A 15,718-nucleotide genomic window follows, 5' to 3' on the forward strand; every position below is an offset into this window, starting at 1 on the left:
TAATTAACCTAAACAAACTTTATTTTTTTTCATTTAGTTAGTTTTGTCATACATTGAAATGAAAAGTTAGCAAGCTGATAGTCCTGTGTGCACTGAATTGTCCTTAAGTGACATATGGGAAGGATTATGAGAAAAAAAATGAGAATTCTATTCCTAAAATAGGCTTCAGCATTTAAGATTTTTCTGAGGAAATGAGAGGAGAAAGGGAGATGTTTATGACTCATTCACCGTGTTCTTTCTTCACTCAAGTTTCATGTTCATGTTTCTAAATTTGGTGAAAGAAAAGTCTTTCTTCACTTAAGACTTTGTGAACATTTTATTTGCAGTAAACATTGGTATATGAGATTTATAGGAGGTTGGTGATATCTGGAAATTATGAACACTGTGTGCCACTGGATCCTGCACAGAGGTACAGTGTCTGAAAATTGTATGTTGGGTTAATTGTTCTGCTCCTATCTATGCTGCTATCTGCAATCTACCTTTGTTTTTTGGGGTTTTTTTTGCTTTTTTTATTTTTTTTTTTGCTTTTTTTTTTATCAAAGGCCTCTTTTCTTCTAAACTCTAAAAAATTCCTAGTTCTGTAGAAAAATTGCTATGGAAAATCAAGATAGAATTCATAAACTTAGAGTGTACTATCTCTCACAACTTGGATTGTGAACAGAGTTTCCAGCCTTCAGGAGTGCTTATATTTTTTTCACATCTTTCATTTGTTTAAATTATTAGGCAAAAAACTTGGGCCAGCACCAGGGCTTTCATCTACTCAACTTTGTTCCATTTGTGTCCCCAGAAACTTCTCTGAGAGACCAGAAGACTCCTTCATCAATCTGATGGCAAAGCTGGAGGCAGCTATGCTGTCTGCCCAGGAGGCAGGGATAGCTGGCCCAGAAATAAGATACTATAGCCTTCTAGCCAAGAAAAGTTGCCACAGCAATGATATAATGGATAGAATTTATGGATCATTGTGTATTTATCTCTTGTCATTGCTAAGCAGTGCAAGCAAGCAAGCAAAACTCCTGTCAGCCATAGCATCTATTCAGCTTTAGAGCATAACTTCAAAATTAGACGCTGTGTTTGTAAATCCAGTGCCATGCAAAAAGTACCATCTGGCCTTGATCTGTTTCACAGTAAATTGATTTATTTTGTGATACTGAGGAGACAGCCCAAAAACTACAAAGCCTTTGCACAGAGAATTTGCAGTGGTTGATACAGACACAAGACAAACCATTCCTGTGCAATTGGACAGTGCAAAAAAATTGCACTTGATCACACTATGGCTCTAGAATAATCTCATCAAGAAGGAAGATGAGGAATCCCTGTTGGGCTTTTCTAAAATTTTAGCAAGGTATAAGGTTGTTTGAAGAGGATATAGATTTATATAGGCCATAATAAAATAAGTCAGGGATCCTAAATTATCCTAAAACCACGTGTTTAAACTATATGCCAGAGCAAATAAAGACAGAATGTTTCTGGAAATAAATATTCTCATTTTACCTTCTGTAACACCTGCAAACTAGATCAATTGCTTTGTGGTAGGAAAAGAATTTTTAGGCAGCACAGAAGTAATTTCTGATCCAAAACCACCTGGCAGTATCAAAAATCTGTCACAGTTGGTCAGTGATTAGATCCTGCTGATAAGAACAGCATCTGGAATATTGAACAGGTATCCTTTATTTATGCTTTTTGAGGGACTTCACACATATGCCAAAAGCCTCAAATTTATAATTATTCTAAGGTACAGTTAAGAAAGAAGATCAGAAACTCTAAATGGAGGTCTGAGTTCTGCATTTGTGAGAAACCCCAGAGAGGGTATTCAAATATACAGACCCGAAGATCAACATTATAGGAGTGAACAATTAGTTGTCACAAACCGCAAGGTGGGATTTGTGATGTGGTTCTTTTAGTTGGTCTTAGAGTACAAAAGATTATCAGCAAACCAAGGACTTAAACAGCAAAAGACACCTTATTGAGTGCTCATCGGCACTAATATGCAATAGAGGGATAAGAGGAGAAAGCAAAGCATAAGGAAAAGAGAGTAAGGGGATTATGGCTACCAATGTCAAAGTCCACTCAGCCATCCAACAACGCCGAGCCTTCTGTCCGTTGTGGAGATCTCAAAGGAAATTAAGTTTTGGGGTGTATTTTATAGTCTTTTACAAAGCGAGAGGTACAAAGCCAAAACCAGAGGAGATTGATGACCATGGTGAAGAAGCCCATTGCTCAGGGGGCCAGGTGTGGGGTACAAGTCTCTACTCGCCAGCAGGAGCGAGGGCAGTGTGCCGTGTCAGCACAGCGAGCACACCTGCAAACAATCACTTGGCAAACATCCACCTCAACCAGGCCAGAGCCCCTGTACCGAGTCCCTTGTGATGTTCAGGGTCTTTCCTTGCGGTGGTCATGAGACAGATGGGAGAATCTTTGGACCATCTCTTAAAATAGTATACAAATTATCAGTCACAAAGTATTTAAAACTTGGAATTTTTGACTGATGGCAGAGCAATGCCTAAGGAGACAGCCTGGAAAAAACACTGATAAAAATTTGACATTTTTCAAGTGAGGCCCTAAGAGATACCAAACACAGCTGTGCTGAGAGGAGAAATTGTGCCTGGTCAAGCTCTTTGGAGTGGGACAAGTTGAGCTGGTCTGGGGACATGGTGGCTGTGCTCCTTCATCCCAAGTTAGGAGGATGCATGTTGAAGATGCCTCTGCTGAGTAAATCCAACTGCCCACATTGTGTTTTTTGCGGGTATTCCATTGTGATGAGAGGAAAATCATATGCCTAAGAAAAAATGTCCAACTTCCACCTTTCAGAGAGAAAATAAGATCTTTGAATTAGTCACTTTTGGATATTTGAGGGCCCACTCCAGGTGCTCTACTCTGTGCTCCAGGCAAACAGATAAACCCCCTACTAACGGCATGAGGTGAATTTGGCACTAAATTGATTTGTGAGAAACAAGGATTTCTTTAATGCAGGCCAGGCAGTAACCTCAGCAGAAACCATGAAGTAAATGCATGCCTCACATCAGGGGGCAGAGTGTTCTGCAATGAAATGAGACTGTATTTACAAGTTAGATAGAAGTGCCTGAGAAAAGACATTATTCAGAAGAATTTCAGTACAGTGGTTGATAATGGGAAAAAATATTTCCCTCTGCAGCTCCCTCTTAAATGTCAGGAAATTTTAAGTCCTGCTAAACTTTCTCATGAATCAGAAGTGAGATAGGGAACTGCGGGGATCACTTTTGATTTTAGGCTGCCATGTTTTGAGTTTCTGTATTCAGATAAGGAAGTGCTGTGCTGCTGGTTGGCTTCTGTGGAATGGTGAAAAAGGGGTGGAAAAGGGGTCTTACTGGAACTGAGAATCTAGCAACTGATGGAAAAGCCAAAAAACCAGGAGGGCATGTAGAAGCTTGAAATGTTTGTCTGTTGTCAGATATACAGAGTGACTGAATGACAGATCAGTGGAGAAAGAATTTGTTGAGGAAGAGCAAGGAGATGAAAATCAGATGACTGAGAACCTGGAGTTTTTTTCTGAGGTGGTTCTTTTGATTTTAGTAATTTTATAATTTTCTTTATGTGAAGCACTGTTTCTGCTTGTTCATTGCTGAGCAGCAGCAGGAGAGACCACAGCACAGTATTTGTCAATACTTCTACATAGTAAGATCAGGAAGCCAGATGATTTTTAGAGAATTCCCAGGCAAATGTCACCTGTGCACATACCTTGGAAATCTAATGATGATTAATGAGCTCCTGGCACAGGGCAGAGTCCTGATCCTTTCCTGTAGTATAATATAAATAAATCAAAAAGAAAAAAAGTCAACAATTTAAACAATCTTAACACACAAGGAATTTTTTTTAAGTGGAATCCATTTTAGACTTCAAAAACTTACTAGTAAAAAGAACTTTGTTCCTAAGATTTATGGAGAATCTTATCTTCAGATAAGACAACATGGAATTATTCTAGCTTAAGGTTGTGAAGGATTTGGGTCTTATTTTTTCATACAGTGAGTCTTGTTTATGGCAGCTTAAAAAAATTTAAGTATCAATTGTGTTACATCAAAAAATGTAATTTTTTACATTATAAATTAAAATTTCAAGTTGTGGTAGCAATTTTTTTTTCCACTTTACTTTTATAAAGCTCAGACCTAAGAATTTTAAATCAAGCAATTTAAAATCACTGATTCAATTTACTCCCCTACTGTTTTGGGTCTTTCAGGACAGACAAGAATAAAAATCAGGGTTTTTTATGAGAGGAATATTTGAAAATGTTTGTACATGATGACTTGGTGAAGATCTAGTGGTTTATAACATTAAAGAAAGATGTAACAGCATTGTGGCTGAGCTTTTAAAGACAGAGCAGTCTGGGCATGCAATATCTACAGTAACAGGATTTTTGTCCTTTATTAATGAATGTGGAGAATTTGGAGATGCACAATCTGACAGAGCAGCACTGTGAAACTTGCCACATTCATCACTCTTCCCAAAAATTTGTGCTACAATAGAATGGAAAAAGCCTCACCTGCAATGGAGATGCAGAGGGGGCAGAAAGGATCCTACCAGGGATTGATTATGTATATGAGAAAATAGTCATTGGTGCAGAGAGTGTATTTCCCCAAAGAGGACACTCAGGTTAATTGTTGGAATCAACAGACTTATAGGTTGGATCTTTAGAAGATTTTGTAGAGAAAGAAAAGGACTCAGATACCCTTTTAATATCCAGAAAGAAAACTTGGGAGACATGGAAAACTCAGCTATTCTAAAGGTTGTGCATAGGTGTATTTTGGATGCATATTTAACACCACTAGGTTAATTTCTAAACAAAGGAAATGTAGCTCCATTTTTTCATGCCATAGAAAAGTTTCTTGCTAATGGAAACGTACCTGTACATACTATAATGGTAAAGCACTGTGTAATGCTATGGAATAAAGGAAAGAAAATTAAATTCACTTTCCTATTCACTGAGTTCATCAAAGAAGAAAGAGAGAAGAAAGGAGAAAAATAATGCTTTTTATTTTCTTCATATGCTCTCCATTCTTTCAGGTTACAGAGGTCTTGTGTTTAACAGGAATCTGCTGTAAAGGAGGATGAAAGAGGGTCACATCAGGAAAGGTATGAATGTGTAGATATTAAGGGCATTTTATAATATTATAATCAGTCTGTTGAACTTAATAAAAAGGGTTTCATCAACTGGATTTTCATTTAGCCCTCAATTAACAAGCAGTCACATTTCAGAAACTTGTAACTTTTCTTGCTCACTTTCCCTTCCCTCAGAGTTTCACAGTATGAACAAAGTGTGTAAACTTTTTCCATGAAATAGTACTTGAGAGCTCAGGGGAGTTCCTTGTGCAGGTTGGCTGCTGGGAATCTTCATAAAGAGCCATCCAGGAGATGAGTATTAATGCCAAGCTTAAACCCAACAGCAACATTGCATTGATTTGTCTCAGGGGCAGATGGGAGTAGAGTTGTTGGGGTGACGTGCCATGGGTGAATAATGAAAAGTATGTGTTAACCGGACAAGCTAATTCAAGTGCAGTGCTCATTATTTTGGACACCTGAGCAATCTGGTGTCACAGAGGCCACTGGCCTTGCTTTCTCAAATTATCTTCCTGGACTCTTTCTGGATATAGCAGCCTGTCACTGGTGCTCAAGTGCTCATTGTGGACTGTGAAACTTTGAGCCAAATTAGAAGTTTGCTTGAGTAGATGGCATATTTTAGTTGTGCATTTACTAAAAAAGAGTTTGAAGATTTGCAAATCTTTGCTGTATAGTACACAGGAAAAAAAGAAGAGGGGAAAAAAATCACTTCCCACCCATTTAGATAAGATTGAGGAAGTTTTAAAGTAGTGATAAAAACACATCAGCTGTTATATTGTGACAATCCGGTCATTTAAACCTCAGTATAACTGGAATGAAAAGCTGAAGATAATAAGGATGCTCTCTGTCACCATAAAGAAGGAATATGCTAACAATTTTATAGAATTGAAGCTGATTTCCCATCATCTAATGAAGGCAATGTGTATTTTCAACTACCATTAAATTTATATAGATACTTAATTGAAGCTACTGTTGCTTGTTCATTAAAAATAATGTATACACTGTGCCATCTAAGTAAACTGGAATGGGTCTTTCAATTTTTTCCTGTTCAAATAATTTTTGTGTATATAAATAGAGCACATAATTATAACTTATGCTAAGTGGCTCAAGAGGAAAATATATAAAGATGATACAGGTCTGAGGCATGGAAGATCCAAGGAAGTACTTTAAAAATAGCATAAAAATGAAAACTTCTAATTAAAAACTATTTTTGAAGAGCTTGAAAAGAATTCAGTAAATGTAGGGTCTGATCTGAGAGGCAATATCTTCTGTCTTATCTTTCTGAATGCCTTATAAATTAATGCATCTTATGGATTTATTGAAATTTCAAATAATAATGAATACTTGAAATCTAAGGACTGCAAACATTTAGTCATTCTGACAAAAATGTCTCATGAAACATATTAAAAGTGGATAGATGATATACTAACATGTGTAAAATCACTGTTTATTAATTAGTGCTAAAGATTACAGGATTAAAAAGTTAAATGCAGTTCAAACACTTTACTATCTGACCCAGCTGCAAAGAAAAAATATTCAGTGAAAGAAGATAAAAGAGCTAGAAAACAATCAAAATGAAATGTTTGAGAGACAGTACAAGAGACTCAGGTACAATGATGAGGACTACAGCAAAGGTACTGGTGTTCTTCCTACTCACACACCTCCTGAGTTCTGAGAGGGCTTCAGCTCTGCTGCCTGCCACATGCAGATGGGGGACATAAATTGTAATATATAATATATAGAATATAGAATATATAGATGTTTAGAATATATATAACACATATAATATATAGTTCTATTATAATATAATACATTATAATAATATTATAATTAAATATGTGTGATATATATGATATATGATATATAATATATAATATATTGCACTTCCAAATCAAGTGATACGTAGTATTTGAAAATGGCTTTCTCTTAACCTTTCCTATTTAAAATGCTCCAGTTTGCAAAAAATAGTGAATTATTCATCGGACAAGAAAAATAGCGAAAGTAAGAACTCTGAACTGAAGCATCAATTATTCATGCAACTTTAGATCCCATGACTTTGAGTTGAGAGGTGAATAGCAGTCAAATGTTTTTTGATAAAAATCTTCTCAAGGATGAACATTTTAATATCTTTTTCCTAACTGCATATATTAGATGTGAAAATTATCTCATTATTTGGACAAAAAAAGGCAAGATCATATAGTAAAAATATACTTTGGTATCATCACTTTCTCCACTCTTCCCATAAATGTGTTTTTTAATTTCTTTCATTAATACTATTAAGCCTTTCTATGCTGACTGCTCATTTCCCAAATTTCTGCACATCGTTTAATAATTGGGAGGGTTTTTTTCCCAGTTATGCCAGTTTCAAATTTAACTGTCTGATTGACTTACAACAAAGTTTTGAATCTGAACTAAATCAAACCTTACAAAAAGTTTCTTTAATGGGAGAAGAAGAATAATGAAAATCATCTATGGCTGATTATTTAATTTAGGTCTTGTTTTACACAGGCTCACTGCAGTTTCCCATGGAATCTATTAGCCAGGACATTATAAAATAGAATCAGACCTTCCAGTCAGTCTCATTGTATAAATTTACCATTCCCTTATGCTGTGACTCAGTTATCAATTAAAATGTGATATGCATGGGAGGTTCACATAATGAATGGCTTTGTGATCTTTTGAACATGCACCAACTTTCTGCATGTGTTTTTGTAATATTTTTATAATGCTCCATGACTTAAGAAGCATTAAAATGTATATAAATATATGTTATAAGTAGCACATCTGTAAAATGTTAATATGCATTTTAAGATGCATTCACCAAACATTATGAATGTTAAATAAGTGACAGTAGATATCTTTATAAAATATTAATTATTCACTCTGGATTTAGTTATGCTGTAAGCTGCTCAAGAGCCATCAACAGAAAGTGAATAGAGTCATCAAAGTTACAGTAGGCTGTTCATAAAGAAATGTTTAAGATTAAAATTAAGTACTGGACATGACAAAAAGTAGACAAGATACAATTGTACAATAAAATGCAGTCTGATCCAGAATAGCCCCCTGAGGTGCCCCAATTTCTTTGAAATATGGCATAAGGAGAACATGTATAAAATTTTTAGCCTTTGGAATACAGCAAAATGAAATTGTCTCCATCACAAATCCCCTAATGAGTCTTTGAGGAAACATATGCAGTGAGTTTGAAAATATAATTTTGAAAAATGAAAAATTATTTCTGTTGTTAAATGACTGATTTTTCTCCTACACGTCATTGTAGGAGATGATGTAGGAAAAATTCAAAATATAGAATTTTTCAAATGTAAATTAATGTATTCTCTTTATCCAAGTCTGATGAATAAGTTTTAGATATCGATTTTCTAACTCTATATAAACTAATTCTTTTTGCTTCTTCAAACCAGCAATACAAATTATAACATAATTTTCTATTCTAAATTCTTTCTTTCAGTTTTCCTGACTCAAAAGTGATAGGTAGAGGAATTTCAGATATACATATTAAAGGAGCAGTGTTAAGATGAAAGTAAGTGGTAATATTAGCTCATATTTAATTAGGACATAAAACCAGCTCTTATTATACAGACATAATCATGTTTTAATGGAGGACATCTCAGGGTTGGGTTAATCATTGGACTCAAAGACCTTGCAACTCTATTTTTCCAACCTAAACAATTCTGTGATCACAGTTTGGGAAGAGTACTGACAACAGACTCTCACCTTAGAGAATTCTTCTTCTGACTGTATTGCTCTGTGTGCTGTTCTGTAGATTCTATGGTCTCCTGGCAACCTAAATGTGGGTTTCTGTATATAAGTGATGGCTTGGTAACATCAGAAACTTCATTTTTACTTAAAAATGCTCAAATGGTCACTGTAGTGGAAACTTGGCTACACTATCCCACTAATGAGCTCCAAACTGAAGCAGGAAGGACCACTGCTAAGAAAAACAGGTTGTCCCCTTCTCCATATCCACTTAGCTTTTGACATGTCTGCAGAACCTTCCATTACATTAGCAAAATGAAATCATCAGCAGTGTCTGATGTGCATATTCTTGTCCTGAAGAAATATCAAAAGTGTCATAAATACTATTAAAATACTCAAAGCAGGTCAGTGTCCTAAATCTCTCTGAAATCCAGAGTGATCTGGACATCTAATTTTCCTGGACTCTTGTAAAACCTCTAAATCTCTTTATGTACAGTATCTTAGATACATTTTTCTTATTTCCTGTTGTTACAAAGAAAAAGTTAGTGTTGCAGCACTGTTAGGATTGCCTTTTTTAAAAATCTGTACTGTTCTTTAAGACTGGCTAGCTATAAAATCCTAGAATATTTACCATATTTTCCTTTCTCTATGGATACATTGGGAAACTGGTAAAGTTTCTGTAGAAGAGCCCAGCTCTTCTACAGTATTCAAATCAGGAAGTCCTTGAGATGAAAATTGTTGGAAGTTGGAGAGCACCTATGTATAAAATATAGTTCTTCCATTGTTTTATCTTATGGGCATTTTTCTCTTCTGGTAAAGAGATGGTTTTTGATGTTGATTGAACCTTTGTTTTGGCCCAGTGGAATTATTATTGTCTTCCATATTTTTATTCCTCTTGCATGTACTAATACAAATAATTTTTAAAAAGAACTTTTCTTCCTGGTTGTTTAATCCACCATCCTTATAACAGACAGTGTAGGGGCAGTGTTACCTGAAGGACTAAAAGAAGGAATTCACCATGACTTTCAAATTTTCTCTCTCCTGTAATGACTTAATATTAATTATTATTTTTTTTGTGGAAATGTTTTGTTTTTCAGCCACCTAAAATTATGAAGCTAGTAAAACCTAAAATAACAATAAGCTGCTAAGGATCTGGATCAGGATCTGGATTCACATCAGCTGATGTAAATCCTTACAGCTCCACAGTCTTCAACAGATATGAACCAACAGACAAGGACATCCTGTTTATGTTTTCTTAATGGAATGAACAACTTCCAGGAGGAAATTCTGCTCTGAATGCCATGTTTATTTCCACCCTGTTGAAATGTTCATGAATGATACTGAAAAAGAATTACTTAGTCTTAAAATGTACTTCTGTTGGTAATTGTCTGGCGTAGAAAAGGTATCTATAATTGTGCCTTCCAGGCACTGTATTTCCAGGAGTATATTAATATTTATATTAATTAGTAGAGGAAGAATTTATTGAAAATATATATTTTAGTGTCTTGATTTGTAATAAATGTAGGTAAATAGTCTGCCAAATTTTAAACATAAGTAGTGAGCTACATTCCTATTCTATGAAACTCACATAGGCCCTCAGCTGCTCCAACAAAATCATATCAATTTTCTGTTTTGATTACTTATTTGTTCCAAAATGACCATCAATAAGCATTGTTTTCCTTTCCATCTACTCAAACAGAAAGAAGTAAAAACATCGCTGTCAAATATCTGTCAGAACAGATTTATTGTACTATTTAAACCTGTTGAAGTAGATTTTTTTTCTCCTTCTCTCCTATAATCTGGCCGAGGAGTTAAACTCTGAAGTATAATTATTTTTTTTTCCTTTTTCTTCTTGACAACATACATGCAGCAGTACAGGTGGGAGTAAAATCTCTGGGGCACTGTCTGAATGAGTATGAAGCTTCTTACTGCTGGTAGAAATGGCTTTAAAATTTACCTGGCTTCAGGTATTTTCATCAGTTGATAGAATAAAAACAAAGCTAAATCCCCTTTTATCTCATGATTCAGTTCTGTAATAAAATCGATGCTTCACACAGGATTTTCTAAAATCACAACACATCCCTTGAGTTGAATTTGCAATCTAGCAAAAGTAGGATAGATTTTATGAGGTTTTCCTGACCTTCCAGCCCCTCCTCTTGTCAAGGAGTGTAGCATCGGGTGTAGGTGGTCAGGCGACTCTACCTTCCCAAAAGCGCCTCCAGAGGTGACAGCATCTGGGCAGGCTGCAATCTCACACACACACCCACACCCACCCACACACACACCCACACACACACACACACCCACACACACACACCCCATGGATAGCAATCACCGATGCAGAGGCAGGAAGGGTCTCTGCGTAGCATTCCAGTGGGGTTTATTCCAACCACAGACCAAACGGGTCCAGGAACAAAGACAGGGAGCAATGGAAGGTCCAGGAACGTATGTACGCGCAAGGGGGAGGATCTGACGGGCAGGGTCCAATAGGAACAGGGGAAAGTGGAGCAGAGGTGGGGTCAGGAAGAAGGAAAGCCAATGGGATTACAGTGGTGGAGGACTGCACCAAACTGGGGCCAACTGGGGAACAGGGAAGGGAAAACTTTCTAGGGAAGGGATATACAAGGTAAAGAGGGGAGGGACAGCCAATAGGCTAACTGGGTATATAAACTGGGGTACAACAAAATGGAGATGCAAAGCACTATGGAAAAACCCTTCTTATTAACTTTAAAATGGGGGGAAACCTTACATCCTGGAGGCCTTCTTCCACACCATGATAGCTTTTGGCTCCGGAGCCTCCATAAAGGAGGCCTGGTCCAGAAACAAATCTCTGCCAAGGTAGCACTGGAAAATCTAAATAAAATTCCTACACTAGTGTATGTGATAGAGTATGTTTGTTCGTAAACTTTTTAAGTAAGACGTACTTGTTTATTAGTTAGGATGTGGTTATTGTGGTTAACTATTTTTGTAAGGACTAACACAGTTATTGAGCAAGTACATTTACAGGAACTAAGAAAAGCAGATGAGAAGAAATCCCCTGGCAACAGTCCTGAAGCATGCGCAGAGAACCCCGGAAATGTTACAGCGATAGGCTTGTGAACACCTTAAAAAGACCGGTCGGAACCTCAGACGGCGCGGCAGTTGGCAGAACGGAAATCCCCCTGTCGCCCAGCGCTGCATTGCCTCTTTGTTTTGCTTGCTGTAATTATTAAAGTTTTTTTATTGGCTTCCTCGACTCTTGTCAATTTATAAAATCAATAACAGTGTATAATTTTTCTCCTCTGTGAACCGTGGATAACATAGTGAAAGGTAAACAAAATCCTATCAAAACCACACAGTTGTGTTTACAATTAACTGAAATCTGCTATTATTCTTTGTTAAACTTTGTTCAGCTATAATCATCAAGGGTTTATAAAATACAGCTCTTTCTGATATGTAAATTTAATTGCAGTTTTCCTTGTTCCAAGCATCCATTGCATTTAGTAACTGCTAAAGACTGCAAATCTGCAGAAACTCTTGTAAAACTGTAATTTAATTTCAGGGGGAATCATAACATACAGTAAACACACCAGTGGTCATAAGCACAGCCAGCTGGGGGTTAGTCCAGCTGCCACATTGCCGCAGTTTACAGAAGTTGTTTTGCAATGTGCTAAACCACACAAAGTGTTTGCTTATGTAATCTTCTAAAGACTCACAAGGGTGGGCAGCCACAAAAGTCTGTTTCCATTAGCACCTCTGATATTCTTTAGAATGATTCTGAAATGCAAGGGCTACATGTTGAGCTACTGACTGAGAACTACTTGATTTTCAAACCAACAAAACTTTCCAACTTCCACCTTCCCTCAAAACCAAATGTGATAAAAAATGTAGATAACATGCTGACACATAAAGAAAATTGGAAATACAGAAGAGCTTAAGCAGTAAACTGTCAGTGTCTGAAAACTGCTTTAGCGCCTTCTGCTGTGAACTATTTGTTTGCAAAACCATTAACACAATATTCACTTGATTATTCCCAGGACTTCTGTATAGCACCAACAGCGACCATCCCTTTTTGTTGTTATTGTTGTTTTGTGGGATTTTTTGTGGTTTTTGTTATTTTTCTACTTGACCTGTAATTTTAATCTTGGTTGTAAGAATTGATGCTCACACATTGAAGAACAAAATTAGTTTTATATAAACTGTGAAGTATATTTGATAGTGTTTTCAGAATAGCATTTTATGGAGTGTCCTTCAAGAGGCAATTTGGCACACTATACAGCACATAAAATTCAGTAGATATTTTATTGTACAAAAGACCCAAGTAAGAAAGGAGGCAGAAATTGTAAAACAGAGCTTGCAGAGCTGCAGAAATAAAAGAATTACTATGAACTGTGGCAAAACAGGGTCAAAGAACAAACAAGGTCAGGTTTAGAGCAGAATTAATGGGAGAGAGAGGAGATGGATCTCAGATCTTACAGTGAAATGTATAACCAGCTGAACAATTTGAAAAAATTTGCCGTGTTCTGTGTGTCAGCAACCTCCTTTTGCAAATCCAAGAGACATCATTTCTAAGAAATTTAAGTTAAATTCTCTGCTAGGCTAAATAGTGCAGTTCCATTGATTGCAATGGGACTATTCTAGTTTACCCACTCATGATCTGACTTGAAGTTTTTCCTGGTAAAGGGATCACAAACCCTTTTATTCTATTGAAAATGTCCACAACATGTGTTCCTCTTTCTCTCCATTTTGCTCTCTTTTACATATACAGAAACAATGATAAAAAAGGCTATTCTACTAAGCATTTTCCTATTCACCTAATTTACTCTAAAAGATTTAGAGAATTGTCAGAAATATGGGGAGTGAGAAAAACAGAACTAGATATCTCCTAGCTGAGTAATGTTTCTGGCTCTTGAACAGTTTCTGTCTAGAAACAAGATCTTACTCTGTCAGAGCAAGGTCAGGTCCAGCACCTTGTGGTTGTGATGGTGGTGACCAGCCTCTGTAGGGACACAGGGTAGTCTAGAAGCCTGAGCAAGCATACAGCAGTGTGTCTTCTGAATATTCTTTTACTTTCAAGTGATTTCACAAAGCTAAAAAAACCTGTGTTAGGTATGTCCTGAAGCAGGGATCTTTGGCTTCAGTGGAATTCATGTAATTTTTTTATTTAGTTTGTCCATTGTTTTTCAACTCATATAGTATTTTAGCTTCTGCTGGCTTCTTTGGAAAGAAATTTGTAACTTAACTACTACACAGCTTAAATACATATTATATGAAGAAATATCTCACCATTCTACACTGTACAAAGATGTTTCATCTGATCCCAGCCCTGCAAATTTATCTGATTTCTTCCCCTCTCTCTTACTCCTTTGTATTGGAAGCAGCAGTGAATGATTGCTATCTATTCAGTCTCCTTTCCACTCATAATATTACAGGACTTTCTCTATTCAGCCTTCAGTTGTCTCTTTTTCAAACAGAGAAATAGTAATCTGCCCAGTTGCTCCTTTTACAAAAGCAGTCCCATGCATCCGATTTCCTTTATGGCCTTTTCCTGTGCCTTTTCCATCTCCACGGTGTGCTTTTTTGAGACGAAGCAGGGTCTGATTTATGCATTGGCATAATAGCATTGCCGGTTCTAGTCTTCATTACTTTTCAGTAATTTCTAACCATTACTGAGCTCTGAGCTGATGTTTTCACAGAGATATTTGTTGTAATATGAAAATTTCATTCCTATGTGACAGTCAGTTGAAAGACAATAATTCCATAATAATGTTGGGATAGTTTTGCTCCTGGCTGTATCATCTTTAATTACTTGCATTTAGCTTTATCTGTGACTTTATCACTAAGGAACTTTCCTGCCCAGGGTCTTCTGCAATTCTCCAGGAGCATTGGCTTGACATTTATCCATTGTTAGACACAATATAGCAACATCACTCTAATAGGGGCATGCACAATCCTCTGGGCATAAAAATTACTTAATGGTAGCTCCATTATGGGAATAAACACTACCTCCTGATTGTTTTCTCTGTAAAGATTGTTTTTATTTGACTGAAAAACATTAATTTACAATGCAATGAATGCTTACCTGGATTCTCTCTCTGATCCACAAGTGTGACATTCATTCCAAAGGCAGTGAGGGAAATGTACAATTTCTCTATGGACCAGGACTTCTTCCCTATGACTCTCTAGTCTAGTAGCTAAAGCAAGAGGTGAGGAATTAGAAAACCTGCATTTGAATTCTGTAGTTCTTTGTTGGCCAATGTGTAGATAAATAATTCTCTCATCATCTTCTTTCTTCCTCATTTTGGACACATAATCATTTATCTATGAGTTAGTCTAAGGTCTTTAGAAAAGCAAGCTTATTTTTATTTTTTATTTTACTATTTAATTAATGCATTTTTATTATTTTGTAAATAATGGGTGCTGGTGAAGCAGAAAAGTGCTTGTTTTATATATATAAATTTTTGTTTAAGAGCTGCATTCTCAACGCCATTAAGACAGAAAATGATGTAATAAACAAAAACATGATCAAGTTCAATAACTAGATTCCTCAAAAAGAACAGCAAAATACCTGAAGAGTCTCCTTGCCCAAAACTTTGAATTTTTATTCCAAGGTAAATTAAAAATAGCAGTTAAAATTTTGAATGCATTTGAAATCAAGTTCAAAATATTGGATTTTCTTTTTAAGTAAAGACATTTAACTTGGACCTCATTAGTCCTGTTGCAACATTACTGCAAGTACTGATTGTTCTGTGGTGATTTTAATAGTATCACTTGAATTTGGCCTGATTTCCTACGGACATATGTTAATCATCATCCTGTAAACTAATTTTGAATTTACTGTTAACTTTAAACTGTATTTTGCAATGGCTTAGTAATAATAAATCCCTGTTAATTTTGTGAAAAACCCTGGCAAAAAATATCTTAAAAGGAACATATG

General features: G+C 36.1%; 1 long non-coding RNA gene across 1 annotated transcript; it reads left to right on the forward strand.

The window, feature by feature from the left end:
• Nucleotides 1-277: 277 nt before the first annotated feature.
• LOC107208363 lies at nt 278-12,033 on the forward strand. Its single transcript, XR_001523187.2, has 3 exons — nt 278-409; nt 5,035-5,103; nt 9,900-12,033. It is a non-coding gene; the product is annotated as an uncharacterized LOC107208363 (long non-coding RNA).
• Nucleotides 12,034-15,718: the final 3,685 nt, after the last annotated feature.

The sequence above is a fragment of the Parus major genome, chromosome 8, assembly GCF_001522545.3.
Source record: "Parus major isolate Abel chromosome 8, Parus_major1.1, whole genome shotgun sequence".
NCBI classification, from domain to species: Eukaryota; Metazoa; Chordata; class Aves; order Passeriformes; family Paridae; genus Parus; species Parus major.